This window comes from Lagopus muta, chromosome 2 (genome assembly GCF_023343835.1).
Source record: "Lagopus muta isolate bLagMut1 chromosome 2, bLagMut1 primary, whole genome shotgun sequence".
In the NCBI taxonomy this organism is placed as follows: domain Eukaryota; kingdom Metazoa; phylum Chordata; class Aves; order Galliformes; family Phasianidae; genus Lagopus; species Lagopus muta.
Window position 1 is genome coordinate 57,833,372 of NC_064434.1, and position 24,834 is coordinate 57,858,205.

At 40.0% G+C, this 24,834-nt stretch overlaps 1 protein-coding gene across 4 annotated transcripts in view; it reads right to left on the reverse strand.

The window, feature by feature from the left end:
• The window catches only part of HIVEP2 (HIVEP zinc finger 2), a 125,706-nt gene that overhangs the window by 46,877 nt on the left and 53,995 nt on the right, over positions 1–24,834 (reverse strand). For all 4 annotated transcript variants that reach the window (XM_048935042.1, XM_048935040.1, XM_048935039.1 and 1 more), the window contains one exon: positions 4,734–4,831. The gene's annotated coding sequence lies outside the window, so the exon portion shown is untranslated. The remainder of the gene's footprint in view (positions 1–4,733; positions 4,832–24,834) is intronic.

Consider the following 24,834-nt stretch of genomic DNA (forward strand, 5'->3'; position numbering starts at 1 on the left):
AGTTGCACCTTCAGGACCCCGTAGTAATAAAATACAGTCACAATGAAAATTTTACTGATGCATCCTTTTTTACTGAAGTGGCATGAAGGACGTTTATTTTCAGCCAGCTGTCTGAAGGAATACCCCACATGCTAGATAGATAGTGTCATGCTATGCAAGTTGTCTTTGCCAGTATCTAGCAGAGAGAGCTCTACTGCACTAAAGCACATGTGGTAAGAGAAATGGGCCCAGGCTCTTCTTCATATTCTCAGCATACCTATTGCTATCACACAGCTGCTCTCAAGTCTACAATTTCCTGTGTAGCACAAACTGCATACCACTTCCCCTACAGAAAAAAAATTAAAAAAAAAAAAAAAAAAGCATTGCTTGCTTTTAATTGATGATGGAAATACTGTCATATTTTCCACTAGCCAAGCTTGAAACCATTACTGAATGAACCTTCATTATTTTTTCCACAACATTTTGCAGAAATGTCAGGAAACAGCTGCACCAGAAATGATTAACTGTCCTTATCACTCGTGTTCATTGCCAACTTGAAATTATATAGTTTTTCTTCTTCCAATACTCAACACTCAATGACTTTTTTTTGTTATTCTTCAGTTGAATATCACAACACACCACTTTTTCTTCAGAAGTATAGGCACAGTTTTAGTGCTACACAAACATTTTACGATCAGTGGAAGAATTTATACAGTTTGGAGTTGCATACTTCTAGGAAAATATTTCTTCCTACAGATCACTCAGCTGTGTCTTTCTTGGATCAAATTCAATTAAATTCACAAGTCAGATTGTATTTGCCAGTCAGACCAAATTCATTACACAGACAAACTTTTCTTGCTGTGTCTTCCTTCCTCTCCTGTTCTACTCTTTCCCTTTTTCCTCTTCTCCCCCCACACTTTATTTCTCACCTCTTCTTCGAGTTATACCACATGTCACAGCTTATCACACAATGCTCTGTATGTTTTCTGGCAAATACAACTGGAATACTGTGCTTCATAATTCCGAACATGCAGCCACTGAGATGCTGAAGGCTTGGTACAAAACGGAGAGCAGCCATCTGGAGATAACTGCTACCATAGATCTGAGATTCCCAGCTGGCTAAAACTTTGCAGCCTTGGAACTTAGCAAAGTATCTATGAGCAAAAGAATCCTCCAACACAGATTTGCACACTGAAGTGGAAAACATGTATCTTTTCAGAAACTTAAGTTCTTCAAATTTCTGATAAGAGCACAGCAACAGGATAACTTTTAAAGACCTACATAACACAAAAGTTGCTTGTTTACATTTTGAAAAGTTTAATTTAGCATTATGACACTCCATCCCATGTTAAATTAATTCTGCATATTTGTCACCAGCAAATTTAAAGCTGCAGTTGTTCACCCCGTGTCTGCGTTGAAGCTATAGGCCTTGCAAGTGTAATTTCAAGATGCATTTAGACAGAGGGAAATGTGCATGTGAAAAGGTATATACATGTACTAGAAGTTATGTAAAAACAATCCCACCAGGTGTGGTTCAGTGTTAATAACATTGTGGTGTCCTATCTGCAACAAAAAGTAGGTTATTTAAAGAAAATGGATAGGCACGTAAATGGAGGTTTATTTAGGTATTACAGAGGAGGAATCCTTCAATGCCTGCTATTCCATATGATTTGTATCTCTTGCTTTTCAAAATGGTCTTTCCACAGTAGTGTGCATGGCACGATATGGCAGAATATGATTCACAAGCAGCTCTACTCAGAAAAAGCCAGATGCTGATGTCCTTAACCGTGCTAGGTAAACTCATGAATGTCTTTACTGTCTTCAGCAGGTTTACAGCTGTCAGAATCTGGCTCAGAGTCTCTAATACGGGTCAGTATTATTATTGGTGCAGTGCTGGCTATGAAACTGATCTGTTTTTAAATTGCTCCAGCAAGATATTTGCTTAGATAACAGAAATGGCAGAACACTATATTCTATTCAAAATTTCTATGAATATATATGGATTCTATTTACAATAAATGAAACACTGCCAAAAGTACCAAGTTTTTTTAAGGATTCAGTTTTACAATATGTGATGCTGAATTTCTCCTTCACAGTATCCTTATCTGTCTCTGTTCTAGTTTAAAAGCACTAGCTTGCAGTGTCAGAGGATTTCAAGGACTTTGTCTTTCTAATGCACGGCATGTTAATACACTACCCATTATTGAGTGCAGGGAGACTTCAAGTCACAGTGTCCATTTCTGCCTCTGCCAGATGTTTCCAAGCATCTTTCTTCTACCTCAAACTGTCTGAAAACTAGCAAATAAATGTCTTGCCCCACTACTCTTCTCAGGGAAGAAGAAACGTGTTTTTCTCTCTGACTAATAGTGGGAAAAGAAATGAGTGTTCTTCTTTCTTGCTGCATTTGCACATCTTGAGCTCAAACCACCCCACTGAAGCACAGCCTCCTGTTCACACACTCAGCCACGAGCAGCAGGATCTAGGGGTAATGCTATAACAAAAAGAGAGACCTTGAACTTGCTTCACCTTTTGCATAGTCATTTATATTTGGGCAAAGTGGATAACAGCTCCTTTAGCACTAGCATAGTGGCATTTAATGCTCGCCAGGCATTCACTTTACCCAGGTATAAATAGCAAAAGGTTTCAGACAGTAGGGAATCAGGACCAATATCCTCAAAGGATTCTCAGCCAAAATAGAGCGACTAGTCCTGCACATCACAGCTTGTGCAACCACTCTCTGCTGCGAGAATCATACCCTGCAGGGCACCCGGGACTGCTGGTTTGGCAACATTGCATGCTCCTGTCTTCAGGGGAAACGTGCCTTTCTATCGCCCTGCATCTACCAGTGGGATCAAACTGCAAGTTCACACTCATAAAGCAGGCAATATAGGCTTCAGTTTCTTCATGTGGGCCTTTCATTAGCTCACGCAGCATATTTACTACTCCTTCAGTATTAAGTGCTGGCTTTAATGTCCTTAGCATACACGGTAGTGATACATATTATCATAGTTACAATCATTTCTCTGACTTATGTTAATTGAGAGCATCTATTCCGAAGTTCAGTTGTCCCAAATGAAAAACTAAAGACTATTATTAAGCTGACACATTATAAGGGGAATTTTCAGCATACAAGAGAGCCACAGCAACAAGGGCCCAATGTGTAGAAATACCATTAAGTTACACACTAAAGAAACCTGAAGAATTTATGCTCAAAGCACATTTTAGAGGATGGGCACCAAAGTTCTCAGTTTTCCACTTAAATCTTGTCTGGTGAGTTGGGACATGGCTAGTTTTTCATACTGCAGTATTCTAAAACTCCTGCTTATAAATTTCACACACTATTAATGCTTCCCAAGCTTGGAGCAGAGCACAGGAGTGCATCAGGACAGTTTGTTTCCCAGCTGAACTTTCACTGTAAATTCTACAGGCAAAGACAATGAATTGCTTTTGCCAGCATGTTCCCTGGTAACACTCTTCTCATCCAGCTCTGATCCTAGGCTACATGGGAAGATGTCTCAACTCTCAGAGACTGCAGAAGGGAAATAGAGCGATGCAGATTGACACAACTTTGATGTAGATCCAAAAGAAGAAATACCCCATATAGCACCACTGTGGACTGCAGAATATTTGGGATCAGTTCCAGGTTTGAGAAGAGGTTTAAGCCCATTTCAATTTAACCCCCTCCATTCCCTCCTTCAGTTCATACAGAATGAAATATAGGTTCAATCTCATTTACAGTTCTGAAAAAATTGTGAGTTCTATATCAAAGTACACTACGCAATTTCTTTAAACATTTCTCCTGAGATCATCATACAGCCTGAGAACCTCTGATGTCTTCTGTACACGTCTAGATCTCAGGGTTACAGATAAATAGTAAAAAATGTAGAACAGAGAGAACCAATGAGAAGGATGAAATATTTTCCTATCTTTTCACTATTTTCAGTCAGTCGTGCTAAATTCAGAAGGCTAACATAACTCTGAACACCAAGGATGTGCAAAGAAGAGGAGATTCTCAGTATTGCAACAAAGTGACTGCCTTTTACTGTACAGTCCCTGAGACAAAGCTTCTGTGAAACCTGTCCAACTTGTGACTACCAACTCAAACATGGAGCTGCAATGACCAGCAGAACACAGACCTTTTCCTGACATCATACACTGGCCTCTGTAGTCTGTAACATCATAGATAACTGCCACCGAGAATCCACTAGCTGTAAGCTAACTTGGGTATCGTGATACTGCACTGTCATCATTTTCACAACTGTAGTTTGCATGAACCATGTGTTCAAGACCCAGAGGAAAAAAGAAACCTTAACCATAAACAGTATCATCAGTGGTGTACCTGAAATGGTGAGACAATCAAAACGAATCACCAGATTATAATTCAAGACCATTTAAAAATTAAATAATAATTTTAAAAAAGAAACCAGAAACTATTTTAGACTAGTACATTTTTCTGCCTATTTCTTTCAAAAAGTGTGCTTCTTGGATTCTTGAAGCAAGAAATGCACAAAGAAGGGAAAGTGGCAAACCAAATATATGGTCAAAGCAAAGACAGCACTTCTGAATTAATAAAAACATAACCTCTCCGGAAAGAGAGATGCCTCTGCTTTCAGCAAAAGGGGAGAAAGGGACATGTAATCAGTTACTATTTAAGTGTGAGTGACTTCTGGTTGAAGCCCTCTGAGAACAAAAAAATATTCACTGAGGCCTGCTCCCCAAGTTCATTTGAACCCATCCTTCCCTTGTTCTCCTACCTGTCTGCTGCAGTCAAAGGTGCAAGTGAGTAATGGTTCCAGTCAAGGCAATTTGGTTCACCACTCCAGCAAATATGGCTGTCCACACTCTCTTCCACCTATTTAGAAAACAGACATGAAAGATTTTTAAGGACTTTAGTCAAGTCATCTCGCTGTCATTGGCTACATTAATACAAATAGAAATTCAGACACAGTCCTTCTCGCTCCCTAGGTATTTCTCCCTCAGAGCAATGTGACACCAGAAATCAGTATCAGCTGGGGGATTCCACCTTGCAGTTATCTACAATGCATCTTGAGTAAAAAATACTCTGAAGTGAAAACAAGACTTACAAGACCCAGACCAAAAGGTATATAGAATGATTTACTTTTAGACATACAAATACACCAAGTGGAATAAGCATAGAAAGTATGGTAATGCCTTGGTAGTCTATTTACCTTTGAGAGTTACAGTAACATATGTTTTTAATAAGATATATTTTTAATTAAACACAAATATTTTCCTGTCTTTAAATCTGAGCAGTGCAAGTATCTCCCATGCCACTTCTTTCTGCCTACCACTGTGCTCTAAATGTGGGATCACCTCATGAATACTGAGACAAATCACCATCAGTGATCTTCTAGGGACCACACATCAAACAGCTGTGAAGCACAGATAACCACAGCCCACATTTTGCTTGGGGTCCTTTCTTCCAGGCCTCCCTATGTCCTTGAAGCCCTGTACATGAAATGCTACTGCAAGCTACGTGCCAGGAATGAGCAATGAGGTGGGCAGTCCAGGTTGGATGTGCTCCTGTAAAGAGAAGCACCCTCAGAGAGATCCTGGAGAGTGTCATGATGGCACATGGTGCCAGGGAGAGATCTTGTGTGTCTTTGCTCCTGCCCTTTGCCCTGCTATGCCCCATGGTGCATGGCCATGACACTGCTGACTACCCTCAGGGGGCAGCCAGGTCACCACAGCAGGAGAGCTGCCCGTTCCTCGAGGGCTTATAAACATTGTGGACAGAGGCCTCTGGCAGGAAAATGCCCAACTCAGCAAACTAGAGCCGTAGATTGATGGCCGTGGCCTAATCGTATCCCTACAGAAGCAAGCAGCAAACCTCTCTAGGCTTCCATGAGCACAAGGCCTGCTCACACTGCCCTGTAAACTGGCAAAAGACTGACCAACGTGCTATGGGTGAAGCCTCATAACTCCGTGCTTCCATCATCAGCAGAGTGCAGATGTGAGCTGAGGGAAACAGTGCCAAAATATGAATGTTTTGGAAGGTCTGGAATGAGTTAGTAAAAAAAAGGCATATGCTTATATTTTCTGCTGTAATGTTTGCTATCAGCAACAAAAACAAAAATCAAATGATAATGTGTTACTAACTGGCAATGTCAACAGTGGTCTATATAGGCATCTGACTATATAAAATAACATATGCTCTGGCTCCAGACCCTAACACTTTATCACATCAATATACAGCTTTCTAGGAAATTAATCTGGATGCAGAGCCAGGAAACACTTTTCAATCTCTAGGCAGACAGGGCCCAATATGCTTTTAATCTATGGGTGAACGCAGGTTAAGGCTGGACTCAAGGGCAAAACTTTTTATAGCAGAGCCAGTATTTCACTCTATTTTTATAACTAGACTGAGAAAAGTTCCTGTCAAAAAAACAAAGCAAAGCAATAAAGAAGCCATGAGTTGTTATTAGCCCATTCTTCAGTAAAACCTGGGGGTGCTCCAAATTGCAGCTTGCTTCTCCTGGCAGTAAACAGATATCCTCCAGCCCCTATGCATGCAGCCCCACACCTTACACTTTCAGAGAGAGGCCTAACTGGCTTCAATGACAAAGGTTACACTTGCACAAACTTGTTTTTAATGAATATACATTAAAAATCTGTTCATGCAGTCCCCAACCCAAAGACGAGGGCGTCATTTATGGTAAATCAAAGCAGGAGCAGAGGGGCATTCCACTAAAAGACCATAAAATCACAAGGGAAATATGTCATTTACAAAATTAGCTTTTAATCAATGGGAGCCAGCATATTTCCCCACATGGTAGACTTTGCTGTCTTCAGCAGTGTTCCTCAAAAGATAAATCAGGATCTGATCCAAATGTGAAAGACTCCCACTGACTTCAGTGAAGGCTGGATCAGTTTCTGAGTATTTAAAAAGCTTACTTTTTACTTACAATTAGGTTAAATATTATTCAAAGCAAGATCTGTTTAAGGACATGTAAGAGATTATTCTTCTACATCATTGTCTCAAAGCTTGCTATCATTTTGTCTAATCAGTGCTATTGCAATCCTTACTAACTTAACAACCCTACAGCAAAGCTTGAGCTTTCAAGCAATATATAGTCTGAAGGAACAGCTAATCTGCAATGCCTTTAACAACCTCAGATAATGCAAGTGTCATCAAACAGAATGTTACTGCCCAATTAAAGCTTCCAGAGGCTTTGTTGTGATACTAAACCCAGAACTTTTAATTTGTTTTTATCATCAAGTTAGTAAATACTTGTGCAATACTGGGTTATTTGGAAGCGAACGACTACCCACCAAAGAAAGGCAACAATGCAACAACCATTGCACATCACTTGCTAGCATTTGGACATATCTGGTCAAGACTGTTTTAATCTACTGCTGTTGTTTGCCAGCCATGGAGACCAAGTTAAACAAGTGCATCAGAAGGGGAATGAGAGTTTGAGAAACGTGGCATGACAAGGAAGACTTTTTCCAATTTGAGCTTTGTAGCTTATACTCTCAGGGATGAGTCTTTTACATAGGACCTGAAAATGTGAAAGTGGAGGTACCCTGATGGTGACTCTTAACATTTCCTTTTGAAAAGAGTACTAGACTCTCCCTTGGCAGTTCCAGTAGCTATCTTATAATTGTATAGCTACATGTTTAGCAGTGAAATTCAAATGTAGCAGTAAGCATTGTTATCATCTGGTCATAAAGGTAAATTCATTTCACTGATCAACAAGAACTCTGTTTTATATTCTTACGTATCTGTTGCACTGTCTCCATTAGATTAGTTGAGGGGGTACCAGAGGAAGATTCCTGTGTACTTTGCAAGATAAAAAAAAAAAAAAGTACCAAAAATCTCATGTGTATTTTAATGAGAAACTAAAGTTTAAGGAAAACAACTGGCAAACTGGCATATATTTATTTTGCTGCTAATTAATCTAAGGCTTTGAAATAGCACAAAAAATGGGTAACATTTTCTCAAGAGTACAAAGGGCAAATAAAGCCTTGCCTGTGTTACTCCTTAACTTGCTTACAGCAGATATCATTCCAGCAGACTGTATCTTATCATGGGAAGGGAATTCACCTAACAACTCAGTTTGACCAGGTCTATAAGAAAGCCAGACACCATTTAAATTGCAGCCAGGTTCCTAGATGGTATAAGATCATTCGAATCAATCAAGATCCGCACAAGTTGGGTAGCAGAATGTGTAAACTTTTGTAGCTTGCCACCCCAGAGCTCAATCTCACGTTTTGTAACTCACACCACTAAGAAACTACAGAAATCTCACAGTTTTTTACATGGGTTCACTTCCCCTTTAGATATGTGAAACAGTCTGTGTGGACTTTCTAATGTTCTCTTTGCCCTCTTTCTCCTTTTCAAACACAAAGTCCAGAGATTACAGTCCTTAATGAGAGGAGTAAGAGGTCTAAAATTTCCTTAACTGTCACTGTGAGACATTAAGCTTCAGACAGACATCAATCTCCATCTCAGTACTTACTCTGTGAACAGGCAATATTTTACAGTTACCATTCCCTAAACAAAGCACAGTTTATTAAACAGACAATTTGAAAGCTACAGCAGCTAAGACTGGAAATAACAATGTCTCCCTACTTGAGGAAGGTAAAAGCCATGTGATGCTTTAAATTAGCTTCATAGGATCAATGGCAGAACACAACCACCTAAGAATACTGACCAAATGCAACCATACTATACGCAATCAAATTTGGAAGAAGTGAAAGAAAATGGTTCCCATTACTATCCTGGTGTTCTCACTTCACATGTTAACACAAATCATCCGTGATCATACCTTTTCCCACTTAATTCCAGGTCATTCTGGCAGCTCTGGCAACTACAAGCAGTTTGCTGAAATTTATGGATCAAATCTTGAACTACCTCCAAATTTAAAGTGATAATTTTTTTTAAAATAATTTTTTTCTGGGCTGTAAATGTTTTCATCTTCATTATTGAACAGAAAATTTATTTGTTTTCACTTTTTTTTCCTTTTTCTTTTTTTTTCAATAGGGTTATGACAGTCTATTAAAATTTTGTTTCCTCATGGCTTTTCTTCATGGCTTTTTGGTTTCTGCATGTTAGCACCACACTGCAGATCCAGACACAAAGAGCACCAAGAAATCTCTGCAATATTTTTCATTTGCTGAAATTTATATACCTGTGAATTTATACATGCATGTGCGTGCATATGTATACAGATTATGTGAATAAAAATAGTCATGCATGCTAACTCATGTATATGCTGTTTCTATTGTCTCTCAGCCTCTTCTGAAAATTAGCAATCAAAACAAAATTTATCTAAAAGTTACATTATTCCAAATAACTTTTGGAACATCACCTATGAACTTTGTTTATTTACACATATGCAATTCACTCAAATAAAATCAAGCACTTGATTTCTTTGGCAGTGTTAAAAGTAGTGTTTGGAACTTCTCTAAATTACTTCCTTCATTCCCAGAAACCGTGATGTGCAGGATCATATTTTGCTTCTAGCACTGGAACTATGATTTGGGGTTACTTTTTTTTTTCCCCAAGTCAGCCAGGAGCTAAATTAGCAAGAGCACATCCCCCTAAGTATAGGTCCATAACCTCACTACACATAGCAGTTTAGATGCTGCCAGCTGAGATCAGTGCCCTCAACTAACCAGGCTTGATGCATTTAGACAATGGTCAGGCTGACAACTGACACTGTGTCCACATACACATGTTGCTCAACCCATTTGTCTGCTCTTCTGTTGCCAAAAGGATAGGGCTGCTTGGCCAGGCAGCTGGTACAAAGATGTGAGTACTCCTAGGGGTCCTCTGAGAGTGGGCAGAGAAGGCAAAACATCGGGTCTCCATTGAGCCCAAGATGGGATTTCTGATAAAGCCTGTGCTCTAAGCAATCCAAATAGGCTTCAGCAATATCACCACAGGTAATTTCATCCAAAAGTACCTTGGTGAAAAAGTGCCAGGGAAGAAAGCTCACTTGCACCTCAGAAGCTGGCAACTAAGCAAGAAACGCAGGACACCAGGGAAGTGTGATGCCTGGGAACAAGAGAAATTTGTCAGCAGAGAAAAAACATGAACCCTAAAGACTTGGGGTCTGCTCTCAGAGTTTTGGTTCTGTTATTCACAAAACCTGAGCATTACTCTCTACAAAAATAAATTTAAGACCTCAACAACACTGGTGGTAAGTCAGAGCACAGACTTTATACCAGGCATACCGGTACATACAGATCAGTCTCTGATACTGCACTCCTAGAAGCAAAGACAGCTCATACAACAAAGGATGCACTACTCTCTTTTTGGGTCTGCCTCCATGGTGAAGGCACCATCACTGGCAGCTATACATTTATCCTAGGAATCAGAAGTGGGCATCTATACACCTCTGAGCAGAATCTTTGCTAGCAATACTTCTGGATGCCATATGACTTCTTTACAAGGAGGTGAGTTCTCTCTATTCCTTGTTCCTTCCACATCTAGAAAAGGAGTGTTTAAAATGTCCTCATTCCCAGTGCCTCCACGCTGTTCCTCAGGTCTAAAGGAGGAAGAAGGCTCCTCAGTCCTCGGTCCTCTGCTGTGAGGCAAGATCCCTCTGCACTGATGTCACTGCACTCTCAGTGTGTGCCCGGTAAGACAGTAATTTGTCATGAGCGTGGGCCCTATCCATACATGGCAGGCTGGAGGAGGAATGACCTCAAACTCCGTTTCTGATCCAGAGGGCGTTGTCAGAGCACAGTGTTTGAGTTTGATGCATGAAGCGCAGAGATATTTTCAGCTCCTGAATCACACTTCTGGCTCCACAGCTAACTTGAACTTTTCCTTAATTTTGTTTGCAATTCTTCACCTTCTGCTATCACCATGGGCCTCTCAGAAAAAGAAAACAAGCTGGTTACAGGAAAAGGAAAAAAAAAAAAAAAAAAAAAAAGAAAAAGAATAAAAAAGCCTTATTATGAATAACAGTGAATTTATTATGAATAAAAATAAAATCACTTTTATTTTAATCACTTCTATTTTATTCTCCTGTATGTGTGGAGCAGTGGAATTAAACAAATGACTAATAGATTAGTGGTGCATCACAAACGTCTGTTGTTTTTTGTTTTTTTTTAATATGCTATTAAATGCTGACAGTGAATGTTTTCTAATGATTTTGGTGTCCAGTACAAGAACAAAATGGGCTGAAAAATGAGGCAGTGCAACAGCAGTTAGCCTGGTTGCAGCTATAGGAAAGCTTTGAGGGATCAAATTTGTGTATTCCTGCAGCTAAAGCAAAAATATTTTGCTGTACTTTTGCCATTAAATAATATTGACTTGACCAGAATTCAAGAGCATAATTTGAAACTGGCTGTAATGAAAAAACAGAGCCTCACTTTACAATACCAAAAGAATAAGTTTTAATTGGCATATCCTGCCAATTACAACAGCATCACCTCTCCGTTGCCATGGCCTGATTCCTGAATTCAATAGGAAAGCTCCAGGAAAATGAACAGACAAATTATGCAACCTCAGTCACAGCTGAGCAAGTCATTTAGGCATACGCTTAATTCCATCTCTAAGCGGTAAAGCCAGCTCAGCAAAGCAAGGCATGTGCTCAAGTCAAAGTGAATAGGTGGCATGCATCCTTCCAAATGTTTTGTTTTGTTTTCCCCACGGAGTCAGGATGTAGCATTAAACTTCCCCTGATTTCCTTGGAGCTCATTATGCTGAAAGAAGGTTGAGTTCACTCACACACATACAGTCTTTTTAACGCATCACACACAGTCTTTTTAACTCATCCATAGACTGATAAAGCAAAACAAATAAATAAACAAAAAGACCAACCATGTGGGACATATCCTTGAGCAGAGATAAACGTGCATGCTACTCACTGATTACAGGGAAGCACAGAGGCAGGAGGAGGTGATGCAGAAAAGATGAGGTAACAAGCAACCATAAGGAAATCCCATGCATCCACAACTGCTGATAAGCCCTGTAGTGTTTTCACATAGAAGTGGTAGTTTACTTATCAGCCAGAACAGGGAAAAGTTGCAGGCACTTAATTTCTTTACTTCTGTTTGTCTCACATCGCAATGAGGAAAAAGTAAGAAAAATGACCACACGATATGATAAGGGATGTGGTCTCTCCTAGATGCAATAAAGTAATTGGGCAGTCTCTGAAGTCTTTTCCTTTAAATTTTCTTTAATCTCAGCAAGAAACATTAATCTAACAGAAACAACTTCCAGGCAAGCATGGATCCCCAGGAGCATTCCTTGACTGCAGATGATTGGGGGGAAAAAAAGCCTGTTGCAGGCAGGGGGGCTGCATCAGTTTATGAGGAAGATGTATTTCATCACAGGCTGTACTGCTCACCTGCCGCTGCCCTCCTGCCCAGATGGAAGGGCCTCAGGTACCTTCCTGTTTCATCCACTCTCAGAGGTCAGTGCCAAAGGGTTGCCTGAAATCATGCTTAGCTGCCCAAGGCTGTTTTCTACTGTATACCTGGGCAGAAGTCTGGAGGAACCCAGACCCTAGACTCTACTGGAAGGGTCTGAAGTGGGTCAGAGACCTGATCCATTCTCTGTCTGAGGTTACAATCTATCCCTGCCCCAAGGCTACTGTGAGCCATATACGGAACAATATTTTGCAGGAATTAAACCACCACAGCAAAAGACACATTATGCAAACATCTTTCTTTTGAGATGACACAACATAGAGCATAAAGCATAAACAAAACCCAAACAAACAAAGCAGAAAAGCATTGTGGAATAATAATAAAAAAAAATCGTTTCATGAAAAGCTTCTCTGCTCCTCTTACAACTATTAGGAAAGCGATAACGCTGAAATGGACAGCCAGCCCTGAAAGCTGGATAAACTGAGACATAGAGAAAACAACTGAAAGCAAGAAGAGAGACTGAAAAAGTAAGTGAGACAGCAGATGTGAAGCAGAAATGCAATCTCTAAACTGCAGATGTAATTCTGCCAGTAGCAACCATGTTTAAGATCAGTTCATCCTGCTTTCCTATTCTGAGGAGGGCAGGAGTTTTCTTGTTAACAAAACTGCTATGGATTCTCCGCAGATAGTTGGTGGAACAGAAAAAATATTTCCTTCCACACCTAGGAGCAAAACTACGCATCTAAGAAAGGGAAAGCCTCTGACACCCCCTGGTTCCTCATTACACAGTTGTTCTAGTACAGCTGGGGAGCACAGAGGGTCATCTCATTAAAATCCGTGTCCACAACTACCAGAGCTGTGTTTTAGTTGCTGCTGGCCAGGGGTCAATGCAAGGTATTGTTTGGAGCTCTCCCTTGGCAGTGCAACTCTGCCAGTTCACTCTCCTTTACTAGCTTGACTGTTAGAATTACACAGGAAAAAAGTCGTTATTATTCCTCCAATGTTTTATAGACTAATTTGGCAGTTTTTCTAGCATGGTTTTAGTAGTTTTGATAGCATGCTAGTATGGGAAAGAAGGATTTCCACGTTGGCTCAAGAAACAACTCTGGCAAGACTACCTATTTTTAACATGGTTTATTCCTATTTCAGACACAGCACTTTCTCTCCCATCTGTTGACACAATTGTTTTGTTTCTTAAAAGACACAGTTGTCTGTTCCTTGGAAAGAAAAAAACAATGATCTCCAATAGCTGCAGAGAGAAACAGGAGACTAAAACCCCATCAAAAAGTGTGCTGGTCATAAGGTAATGCTGGCTGTTTCATGAGTGAAAAATAGAGCCTCTTAAAGATTCAGATGCTTCTTAAAAATTACATCAGGTTTTGGCTTCTCTGGTATTGTAAGTGTGACTGTGGACTTCTAAAATTCACATCTGATATGCTCACCAGCTAACTAAGATGGTTTATTGATCTGGGGAGCCTAGCTGCAAGCCTGCCATCAGTGACACACCAGTGTGCTCAGCAGGAGCACAGCCACATGATCACAGAGCCAGGGGCAAACCTTTTCATTCCTTTCTTTACTAACAAAAGGAAAATGTAATGACAGCACTGGGGGAGAGAAGGGAACACCTAAAATTATTAATATGATAGAAATTCAACTCATATAGCAGGACAAAGCATTAAGCAATCCTTTTGACACTGAGGTTGTCAGGCTGCTTTGTCAGATTTTTGATATTTTTTTCCTCAGTGGATTGCTAAAGCTCCTGGTTATGATCGCCCAGGCAATCTGAAAACCTCATCTTCTTTCAAAGGCATTCCAGGCAGCCTGAGAGTTTGTAGCAAATAAAGCTGAAGCATGGCTGAGGTGGGACCTCTACAGATCACTACAGCAACCTCAGCTCTTGTAGGACAGCTTATTTGCTGGCATAGCTGCAATATGAAAACCTGATATATTAAAGGTCAAGACTCCAATACAGAGCAGACTCATATGTATTGTGTTTTAATTTCTTTTTACGCAGAGAGGTGTCTAGGGACCTGGAGAGGTGACAGAAAGATAAATCATGCACGACAAACTGGAACAGAAGACAATGCTGTATCCAGAATAGGATCTCTCTGCTGTTGCAGCTGTCCTAGCAAACTGTACTGACAGTGTGTCCCCAGCACAGGCTTCATTTGTACTAGCAAAATTGTATTATTTACTAGCATAGCTTTTTCCCACAGTTCCTCTTCCCTTACCCAGCAGGTCAAAAGTATATCCATAAAGTAGAAGCTTGTCATAAATGTATCCACAGTGAGAGCTTCTGTGTCAGTCAGGGATCACGTCAGGGATCAAGCCTCTTTACACCTTTATTCAAGACAGTTATGTCAGCACAAGTCTGTGCAACAGGCACGTTCCTCATCTGCCTGGAGTGAAAAGTCCTACACTTGCTGCAGTGTTCTGGGCAGGAAGGAAGAGCCAGGCTGAGCATGCTTTTCCTACCCTGACAGGAAAAATTGCACCAAAGCAAGTGCCTGGGATCATACTTAAAGAAAGAACCACATTCACCATGATAATGAAAAATACAGCTGACCTAAGATGTATTTTCAAGGAACTATCAGTGGATCTGCTTTCAGGAGCTGTCTGAAAAGATATTTTCCAGGAGTGCTATGTGCTATGTTCTACTGTTCACAATCACCCAAGTGATTTAAGATTTTGATGCTGTCATCTATAATCTTTATAATCTTTGTAAGAGAATGGGCAGTGACTTTAACGTGCCCTTGAAGAAACTAAGATTCATGAGGGATCTGACAGGGCATTCATATATCACTTGCAGCCTGGTAAAAGGGCCCACTTGTCTTTAGTCTGACAATGTCTAGAGCTGTGTTCCTTGCCCATCCCAAATTACCTAATTTCTTTACAAGGAATGCAGTACATATTACTGGAAGGCTGGACCTACTCCAGGCTACTATGGTTTCCATGGACAGGAAGCTTTAAGGTTTAGGATTAAAACAGCAGGAGGCCGAAAACTGAAGACCTAGAAATAACTGTGCTTTTGCTTATGGATTTCAACCAATTCTGCAGAGCATCATGTAGGAAAACACAAAATATAGAAACTTGTAGCTATCCGATCTACTGCAGTGTCTCATTTAAAGGAAAACTACTGGATCTATGTTTTTTTTTTTTTTTAAGGAAAACTGGGACCTAGACAGTAGAGCTCTTCTTCCTCTAGCTGTAGAAGCTGAAGGTGGTCCAGTCCCCATTTGCTCCTGGCTGACTGAAGGCTCATGCTTACTATTTCATTCAGTGTGAGCACTCTATCTCCACTGACCTTCAACAGCCACTGAAGCCAACCTAGATGGCTACGCCTGCAGTAAGAAACAGATCACTTCTAAAACTCTTTCAACAAGTAGAATGGCTAACTAGTTAGCAATGTTCATCCGTGGGCAGTGTCATCTTCAACCTTTACAGCACCATGTGAAGGCAACACCTGTCCATTATCTGCAGCATAGATGAAGAGGTAAAGAAAAGGCATGATGGAAAACTTGAAATTCTGTATCATTCAGTGCAAACTGAAGAAGTAAACTTGGCAGGAACCCTCCCAAACTAAGAGCTCTGAATAATAATTATGTGGTACTTGACAGTAGACTCATTACTTTAAAGAAGATATACAGAGTCTATCCTGAATTTTCAAGACTCAGTAATGTTGTTTGGTCAAGGTACCATTCTTTTATAATCTTTTCTTTTCTATTCTTTTTGTAACATCACTAAAAACAATATATTTTAAATTAGAAAATTATTTACCTTTGAAATACAAATGGCAATGCACATGAACAGAGCCTCCTCTGAGTTTATTCGTGCCTGTATTCAAGAGTCAAGTGGCCAAATCACATTGAAAATCTGGCTTTAAGCTGTCTTTGCTCTCTCTGCTGTGTTCAGCAGAAGTTTACTGCAGCTGCAGTCAAAAGACTAAAGACTGCAAGGTGGCAATTTCACCAGGACTTGTCCCCTTAAAACCTCCAACTTTCATTCTACACTAGGGCTTCTGCCCAAAAATTAATAGAAAACAGGAAAGTGGTAAGAGGCCACACTGAGTGTGGAAAGTCCAACTGAAGAACTTCCCTAGGAGAGGATCCAAGAAAGAGCATGGGACCAAAAATACTTTCAGACAGCACTGTCAACATGTTAAACAGCAGAAGTGTTCCTGCCAGGAAAACATAATGCCACCACTAAGAAACATAAGAAATCAAGTTAAAGGCCTCTCATAAGGCGGAAAAAAAAGAACAAACAATAGCAATCATTCAGAAACTCAGACACAATTAAAGACTAAGAAAGAAGATGAGTTAAAGAAAAAAAGGACAGAGAAGACCCCTAATGAATTCTACATCTCCAAAGAGTTATTCAAATTCCCATTTCATTGTTTCCAGAGATGAATACCACAGATTCTGATTCAGGAAATGTGAACAGATATGTTAAAATTCAGTCAATCCTTCCCAAACTGTTATGTGCCATTCTAGAACTTTTGTGACCACCAAAAACTGCTTAAATGATTAAAAATAATAATAATTATTATTATTATTTTTAAAAAACAAGCTATTATTCTATCAAGACTGCTTAACAGGAGATGAGCAGAACTGACATACCTCAGGGAAAGGCCAGTAGCCAGCCAGCGCAGCATACTTCACCTGCCCAGCTGCATGCCCTCAGGATGGGGTGAAGCACTTCTCCCTGCTTCTTTAAGTATCATTTACTAACACTCCAGTTCCCCATTACTTCCAAATTGGCTTTAAAAGTGATAAGTAAACAGAATCATTCTCGTTGGAGCTTCTTCTTTTTTCATTCCGACAAATCAAAGAACTGCATCAGTTGAACTACAGAGCTGTGTTTCTGCACCTACATGCCAATGTTTTTTCTATCACTTCATTACGACTAGTCCTGGCATGGACCAATGAAGTCCCCAGTGGGTTTGCAGATCATTACAGCAACATGATTGGAAAGCTTGATCCAAATATCATAAAAGTCAATGAAACTTGGATTGAGCCCAACAAGAAATATTTTTTCCTGCTGTGGGTGGTTAGATACACATTATACTTTTCCTGGTGAAAAAAGTGAGTGTTCCTCTATGTGCCAATTTTAATAACAGTACAGCCTGCTTTTGAACAATAAACTGTCATGAAAAAAAAAGAAAAAACATGTTTTCTCTGCTCGGGATCAATCAAAAATCCCACTGACCAGAGTAACAGTTGATTAAGACTACCACACTGTTCCATAAAGGAATGCATTTACACAAATACAACATATACATACATTGACTTACTGATCTGTATGTCACATAAACTCTCTCCTGGAAATTATGATTCTGATGAATATTTTTAGGAGATGTACCTCTATGATCATGGGCACACAGAAGTGTGTCCCACTTTCTGTATAATATTACTCTCTAAAATGTTATACATTTCCCATCTTTGAAATATAAAGAAATTTCTGTGAAAAAAAAAGTTTTATGCTAAGTAATAAGATGTTTTCATAATAGTCTAAACATTCATAAAGTATTTTAATACAGATACAAGAGATGATGATTGGACTGGGTGATCCTGTGGGTCTTTTCCACCTTGCTGATTCTATGATTCTATGCAATTATTCATAAGCATTACCACACTACTGAATTTATGTAATAATTATTTGGCATGTTACATCTGTTACAATGTGTAAAGCAATATTAATAATATTTCTAGTCTATATGCTGTTCGTAGCACAGAGGGCTTTTTTGTCAGTAATATTTAATATAGTAACTGGAAAAAAAATCTAATCTGACCAAAATCCAAGAAATGTACCTGAAGAGAACAAAAATAACATAAAACATTTGGGCTGGAAGCAAACTTTAAATGGGTTATCCTCTATCATCTTTAATAGATGTGTATTTAGTCTAGCCAAACAGATTCCACACCCTCCCAAGGCAGTTTGCTCCACTGACCTAAATGTTACTTCATAGTAACCCCTTTCCAATATTGAATAGTCACACAAAATGCTCTCTGCTGCTGTTTAATCACAGTATTGTTCTCCCTTTTACCTTCAGTAACACGTGAGGACATGTTGCTTCATTCTTCCCAATTCTTTTGGATGCACATGAGCAGTTATTGCTCTGAATTACAGTTTTTCCAGTCTCAACATACCTAGATTTTATGTCTTCAATACTCTTTTATCTTGTGTTTGAGCTTTTCCATTTCACTGAAGAGCCACATGAATTCAGGTTGTTTTTGATTCTTGATTATACAAGCTGAAGAAGATTTGATTTGAAATGTTTGCACCAAGTCTACTTAGTTTATGAGGCTTGAAGTAACCTTACACGTCTCCCTACTATACTGTGGCATTTGTTCTTCCAAATTTAATATTATCCTCCCAAAAAACATCTTGAGAAAATCACCCATACAAAACCAATAGTAAACAAACCAAAATACCAATAACAAACCACAGTAATGAGATACCTGGAGCTTAACACTGCTGTTCTTCAGGATGTGCTACAAAATTCCAGGGAACTCTCTCCCAGACTTGAACAGTTTTACCTCCTTACATAAACATACATCTCCCACTAGAGATGCTAGGAGTGAAGGCATACTGGCACCAAGATGATCTGAGCATTTTTCACAGAATATATGAAGGCTGCCGAGTATACATCAAACAGCTCCAAGCTGCTTCTGACATGGCTAGTTAGGGTGCAGTCATGGCAAAGGCACAACTTTAACGGAATATGGATTAATTACTATAAGACCTCCATGCTCCCAATGTGGATCAGGGATTGGATCAGGGACAGGAACACAGAAAAAGCTGGTGACCTGCTCAACACTTACAGAATCTTTGGCTGAGATGCCTGGAGTCACACAGTTTATGTGCAAGACTTTTGCCAAGATCACGGACATGTGATAAATCTGCCAGTGCCTAACACTGACCATGGTCAGGCTACTGGGCTTGGAGCAATTTCTGAGCAATCCAAACATAAAAGTTTAGGTATTCAGATTCTGCATCCATAGCAGAAGACCTGACTCACTTTGAATATCTGAGGACTAAAATATTTTCAAGGGTACAGATTAAAAATACTGAATTCATTTAATGCATCACAATACATTTCTGCATTTATGGAGAACTTGGGACTTCAAATCAATTACTTGCCCATAACATAAAAAAAAAAAAAATTACCAATGAAAGTATAAACCTAAGGAAAGTTGTAAAAAAGAGATTCTTGTACTCGAAGACTTTTTTCCCTGTTTTGACAACAAAATTGCAGAGGGCATCCCAAAGACTCACCCCACAATTGCTTCAAATAGCTACAGTGCAGTACGCATCCAACCCGTTTTTAGAATCAATAAGAGAAAGGTTTGGCTTTTCTGTTTTTTTTTTGCCATTTCAACAAACAGAGGACATTGCTGCCAGAACTGTCTTTGCCTGCTGCCAGCGCACAAAGCTGAACACACGCTTAACAAGAGTAAAACATGAGTAACTTAGGTTTTGAAGAAATAGCTGTAAGGTCTGATACAAACAGACAAGCATTAAGTCTCCGATATGCAGCTCAGAAGACTGGCTTACTGACCATAAAATGAATTATATAAACCTATTTCTGTTATGTCACCTGAGACCTTGGTTAGGCCACAATTACTGTTATGCACACACATGCATACATACATACATACATATATATATATATGTATATACCTTTTTTCCAGACAACTGACAAGTTACATTTCTTACATAATGCTGCTGCGTTGCTAACCCAAAGCATAATGACTGCTCATTATAAGGTAATTAGGAGTGCTGAGATCAAGAGCTGTCAATAATTTGATTTGCTCCATATAAGGTAAAAAGTTATCTTTGCTATAAAGGCAATCCCAATTGCATCCTCTGAAAAAGCAACAAAACCTATTGCTGTTATTGGATTAAGTCATATCCTCAGATCTGCCTCCAGCCAGGCACTAGAGCCCATGTCCCTGCAGGTCTTTGGGATGAGGGCACAACACTGCAAAACTGTTCTGCTGCCTGCACTCCTGCTTGGCGTACAGGACTGTGTATGGCTCCTTCACAGCCTTCAGTGAAACAGTTTGGTACAGAAAACTGCAGTGCTCATGGCCACATAGATTTAATGTTTTCTGTATAGAAGAACTTATACACAGCAAATTTACTTGATCTGCCAGTCTTGATTTTTATTTTTATTTTATTTTTTTGCTATTTTTGCTGTCAATTTAGTGTAGCTTATTAGAGACAGTGAAAAGAAATGGCCTTTAGCAGGGATTTACATTCCAGTTGAACAATCTCAAATTCTTCCAGAAAGAAGAGCTACTGAACTGGGTTTCTAGCTTCCAAATAACTCCAGCACAAATTCTAGATATTGACAAAACATTGTACTTATGCATTGCCAATGAATTGCTATTTAATACATTCCAATTTAAAGTGATACCTGTGCAATTAGGCTCCAAGTATGTGACACCACACTGACAGTGACAGTTCAAGCAGGTACGTCTCTAACACCTTCCTGTCCACTTATATGGAAGATAGCCCTGTTTGCCAGGTCCACTAATGGAAAGCACAACTGTTCCCCATGCCTTGATACACAGGCTGGTGCTGGCCACCAGCTTGTGCCCTGGTTCACAGCTAGAGGTGGGAGAAAGGCTGCAATGAAAAAGCAAAGTCTCCATAATCACAGTGCCCTCCCTCCACACTCCCAGCTGAGCACCTCTGTTGCGATCAGCCCCCACTCTCACCAACCCACAGCCCATTTCTGGGGGCTGCCTGAGCAGATGGAGCATGATCTGCTCCCATCCCGATATGCTGCAAGATAATGAGCAGGGGACTCCATTCCTGCACAATCTGCCCCAAATCAAGCTCTAGATGTATCTTCCAGTTCTGTTAACGTATTCATAGAATCCCATGCAGGAATAAAATTATTCTTCTAAAAATATTACAATAAAATGCTGCAAGTGATTGTTGTAAAAAAAAAATAATCCATCATAACGTCATTAAAAATTAACAAAAAGAAAGCATTAGTGTTGTCTTACTAACTGGGGGGTAGGTCTCACTGTTAAATTGGGAAGGGCAGCAATGGAAGGCACTTTTAGACTGGTGTATCCATTCTTTTGCATGGTTCAAAAGTCCTGCATAATTAATACCGCAGTACTTAATAAATGCTTATGAACCTACTACCTCCCTGCTTTTTCTGTTTAATTAGGTGATTGACTTCAGGCATACTATAAATTATAATGACAATTTAATTACTTTTTTAATGCGCACACTTACAAGATTTATAAACAGGAACAGAGCAGTACAGTGTGCTAAATACAAGAAATGCCATAAGCTGGAGTGCAGCACAAAGTGCTCCAGCCTGAAGCCTTTCTAGAGCCCAAGCATCTGCAAGGCTGGGAGCTTTGCTATCTGCAGTGTCTGGAACAGTTTTCCCTTTCTCTCCTGAACACCCTGGTACGCTCCTCTCAGCTTTTTCTTTTGGAAACTAGGTCAGTCTCTTGGTTTCATAGCAGGAACCTAAACCAATTCCAAAGAGAAGTCAGCCAAGAACTTGGGTGTACCTTAAGTAAGTTGTCTGCAAAAATGAAAGACCCCTTTCCCTTGTTTTAAATAAATCATAAAACTCCATTCTCATTTTATCACAATGCAGTCACTGTTAAAGCTCGCAGAGGGCTGAAACCTTCTACAATATTTCAGCTAGCATAGACAAATTGACAAAGACCACAAATTTCACAATGCCACAAGCAGACCCTTCCTGGTGAGGAGACAGCAATGCGTGTATGAAAATATTTTGTACTGCCAGGTGGGGTTTAGGCTCTTCTCCCATGTAACAGTGATAGGACTAGAGGGAACAGCTACAAGTTGGGCCAGGGGAGGTTCATGTTGGATATTAGGAAAAGTTTCTTCTCAAAAAGAGCAGTGAGTCATTGGCAAAGGCTGCCCAGGGAGCTGGTGGAGTCACCATCTCCTAAAGTTTTCAAAAAACATGGAGATGTGGCACTGAAGGAAATGATTAGTGGGCATGGTGGTGATGGTTGGTTGTTGGACTTCATGATCTTAGAGGTCTTTTCAACCTTAATGATCCTATGATTCTATGATTCTCAGCATGCTTACTGACAATGCTGGCATCTCTGTAACCAGAACTGCTTGAAGGGAGAGAAAAACAAGGAGACGGGGCCATTCACAGTGTGCAAATTCAGTGTTTTAAGCGTCACCTAAAAAAGTGCTGAACAGTCAAGAGGGAAGTCTAAGCGAAAGTACATAACCAAGGTGCAGTGTAACAATATTGACTCTGGTTTTTCTTTTTTTTGTGGAAAAAAACTATCCCTGAGACCTATCCCAGGCAGCTAGCCTGTACCCCTATGGCTGACTCCCCCAGCCATCTGAGGTGCACATGGAGCAGCACCTCAGAGCTGCAGAAGGGGACTGCAAGGGGCTGCTTTGTCTCTTTGCACTTTCCGCTTTCAGAGCAAACAGTGGATCACCTCTGGAGCCAGCACTGCATCCAGCCTGCACACAGCTGGTGATTGATGGAGGGTCAGGAGGGCAGCAGACTTTGGGTGCACAGCCCTGGATTGCTTTATCAAAGATGGCAAGAGGCCATGTGCTACAATAACACAGCAAATACTTCCTTTTACTGCAGCACAAATTCCTTCCTCTCTGCAAGCTTTTGATTCTCTTCTAGGAGCATGTGCAAGTCCTACACTGTCAAAACTGCGTACGTGAAGAGTTGCATTTTTACTCCTGAGACCATTTGGTTCCAAACATTCTCCCTTAAATGGAGTCAACCATGTCTGGGCTGAAATCACTTGCAGTTGTAAATGTGTAACCCCAGAGGTTCACAGACCCGATAGGTGGTGAAAGAAGATAGCTCTTCCTCCTTCTCAAAAATTGAAACTATACAGTAAGAAAACCTGTAATACTGCATAACTTACCACAGCATTTCTCAATGAAAGTTTCCAGAAAGAAAAGCATAGTGCTTTCGTAGAACTTAAAAGTTCTACCACAATATAAACGTTGCTCCTGGTTTAAATGAAGCATTATGAAAGTAATAGTCTTCTGAAATACTGAGATACTAACATTTAACAGCGGTTGTACTGCCAGATTAATTACAATTTAATGAGTTACAAGAGCTGGAATATTGGTACAGCAGCACGATATCTTTCTGAAAGTAAAACTGAGGCACGATTTAGAGTGTTCTGAAACAAGCTGTCTTACTATGTAAGGCCTTCCAGCATTTTGTACAAGCTTACAGCACAGGTGAAATATTTCAGAATGTGCTGGAGTTTTAAATTTTCTTCCAGCCAGCTTCTGCTTTCTGTTTCACTTTAGCTGGTTCTCACTCTGTTTATCCACCCAAATGTTTTAAAACCTCATTTAACTGCTCCGAGGGTGACAGTGTACCTTAATGCCCCAACAAGGACGGAAAGATGTAACGCCAGACATTGTTTCTAGAGGGTTAGGATTAGGCACTCGAGTCCAAAGCAATCTTCAAACCAGAGGTCACAGTTTCAGTTCTCTTCCCCGCTGACCAGAGCTGCAACATTAGGAAAATAGCTAGCTGCCCCCCCCACAGGCTACAGAAGCCAAACCAATGACAACCAATAACAAAATAATTGATTAATGACTACAACATCTAGCATTAGATCATGACTTGCCAGTTTTGGAGACTGGGGAGCCAGCTCAAGCCTAGGGAGTGAAACCAGCAACTTGTGTTTTTGAGCAGCGCAAGGCAGGCAGCGACACCGTGACACTGCCTACACCTCAGTGGTACAGGCAATATCATCCTTCCACACGTCACTGCTGGGGCTCCACAGTGGAAGGAGCAGGTAGTTTCCCTCCTGTAGGTCTCAAGGTATGTTACAGTACAGCAATGGATTTGCATAATATCAGTCAAATGATGTATTACAAATTTCACCATTGATTTTGAACTTGAATGCTTTGGAACTGAGCAAAACAAACGGTGCTCATGTTTGCAAAATGGGAGGTCTGAGGGTATAAGCATCTCAATTTTCTTACAGCCCTATTAAGCAGATAACAAGTAGGGCAAACATCTCCATTTCAATAAAGTGCACAGAGTTAAAGATTTAAAATATAATATTACATAATATTAATTAAAAATCATAATGTGCACTGAAGTTTCTGAAGTAGGGAAAGCAAGCTTTTGCATAGCTCACATTACTCAGAAGCCAAATCTGCACACAGGCAACTTATTTTCATTCCTTTTTCAGAGAAGACTGGGAAGCTAATATTAGCATCAAACTGTGTCATATTTTAAATACTTTTTCCATATGAACTGAGAGATACCTGAGGAGCCACCTGATGTCACAGAAAAACACGTCGAACATAGCTTTTCTGTTACTCCCACCCTCAGGCTGTGCTCTAACACTCTGCTCCCCTTTGCTCAGAGATGGGAGTCATATGGTCCTAGAGCTAGCTAACTGTATGTACTTGTGAATAGACACCAAGCAGATAAATGCTAGCATGCATAAATTTGTTTTTTATCAATATATATTCTGGTAC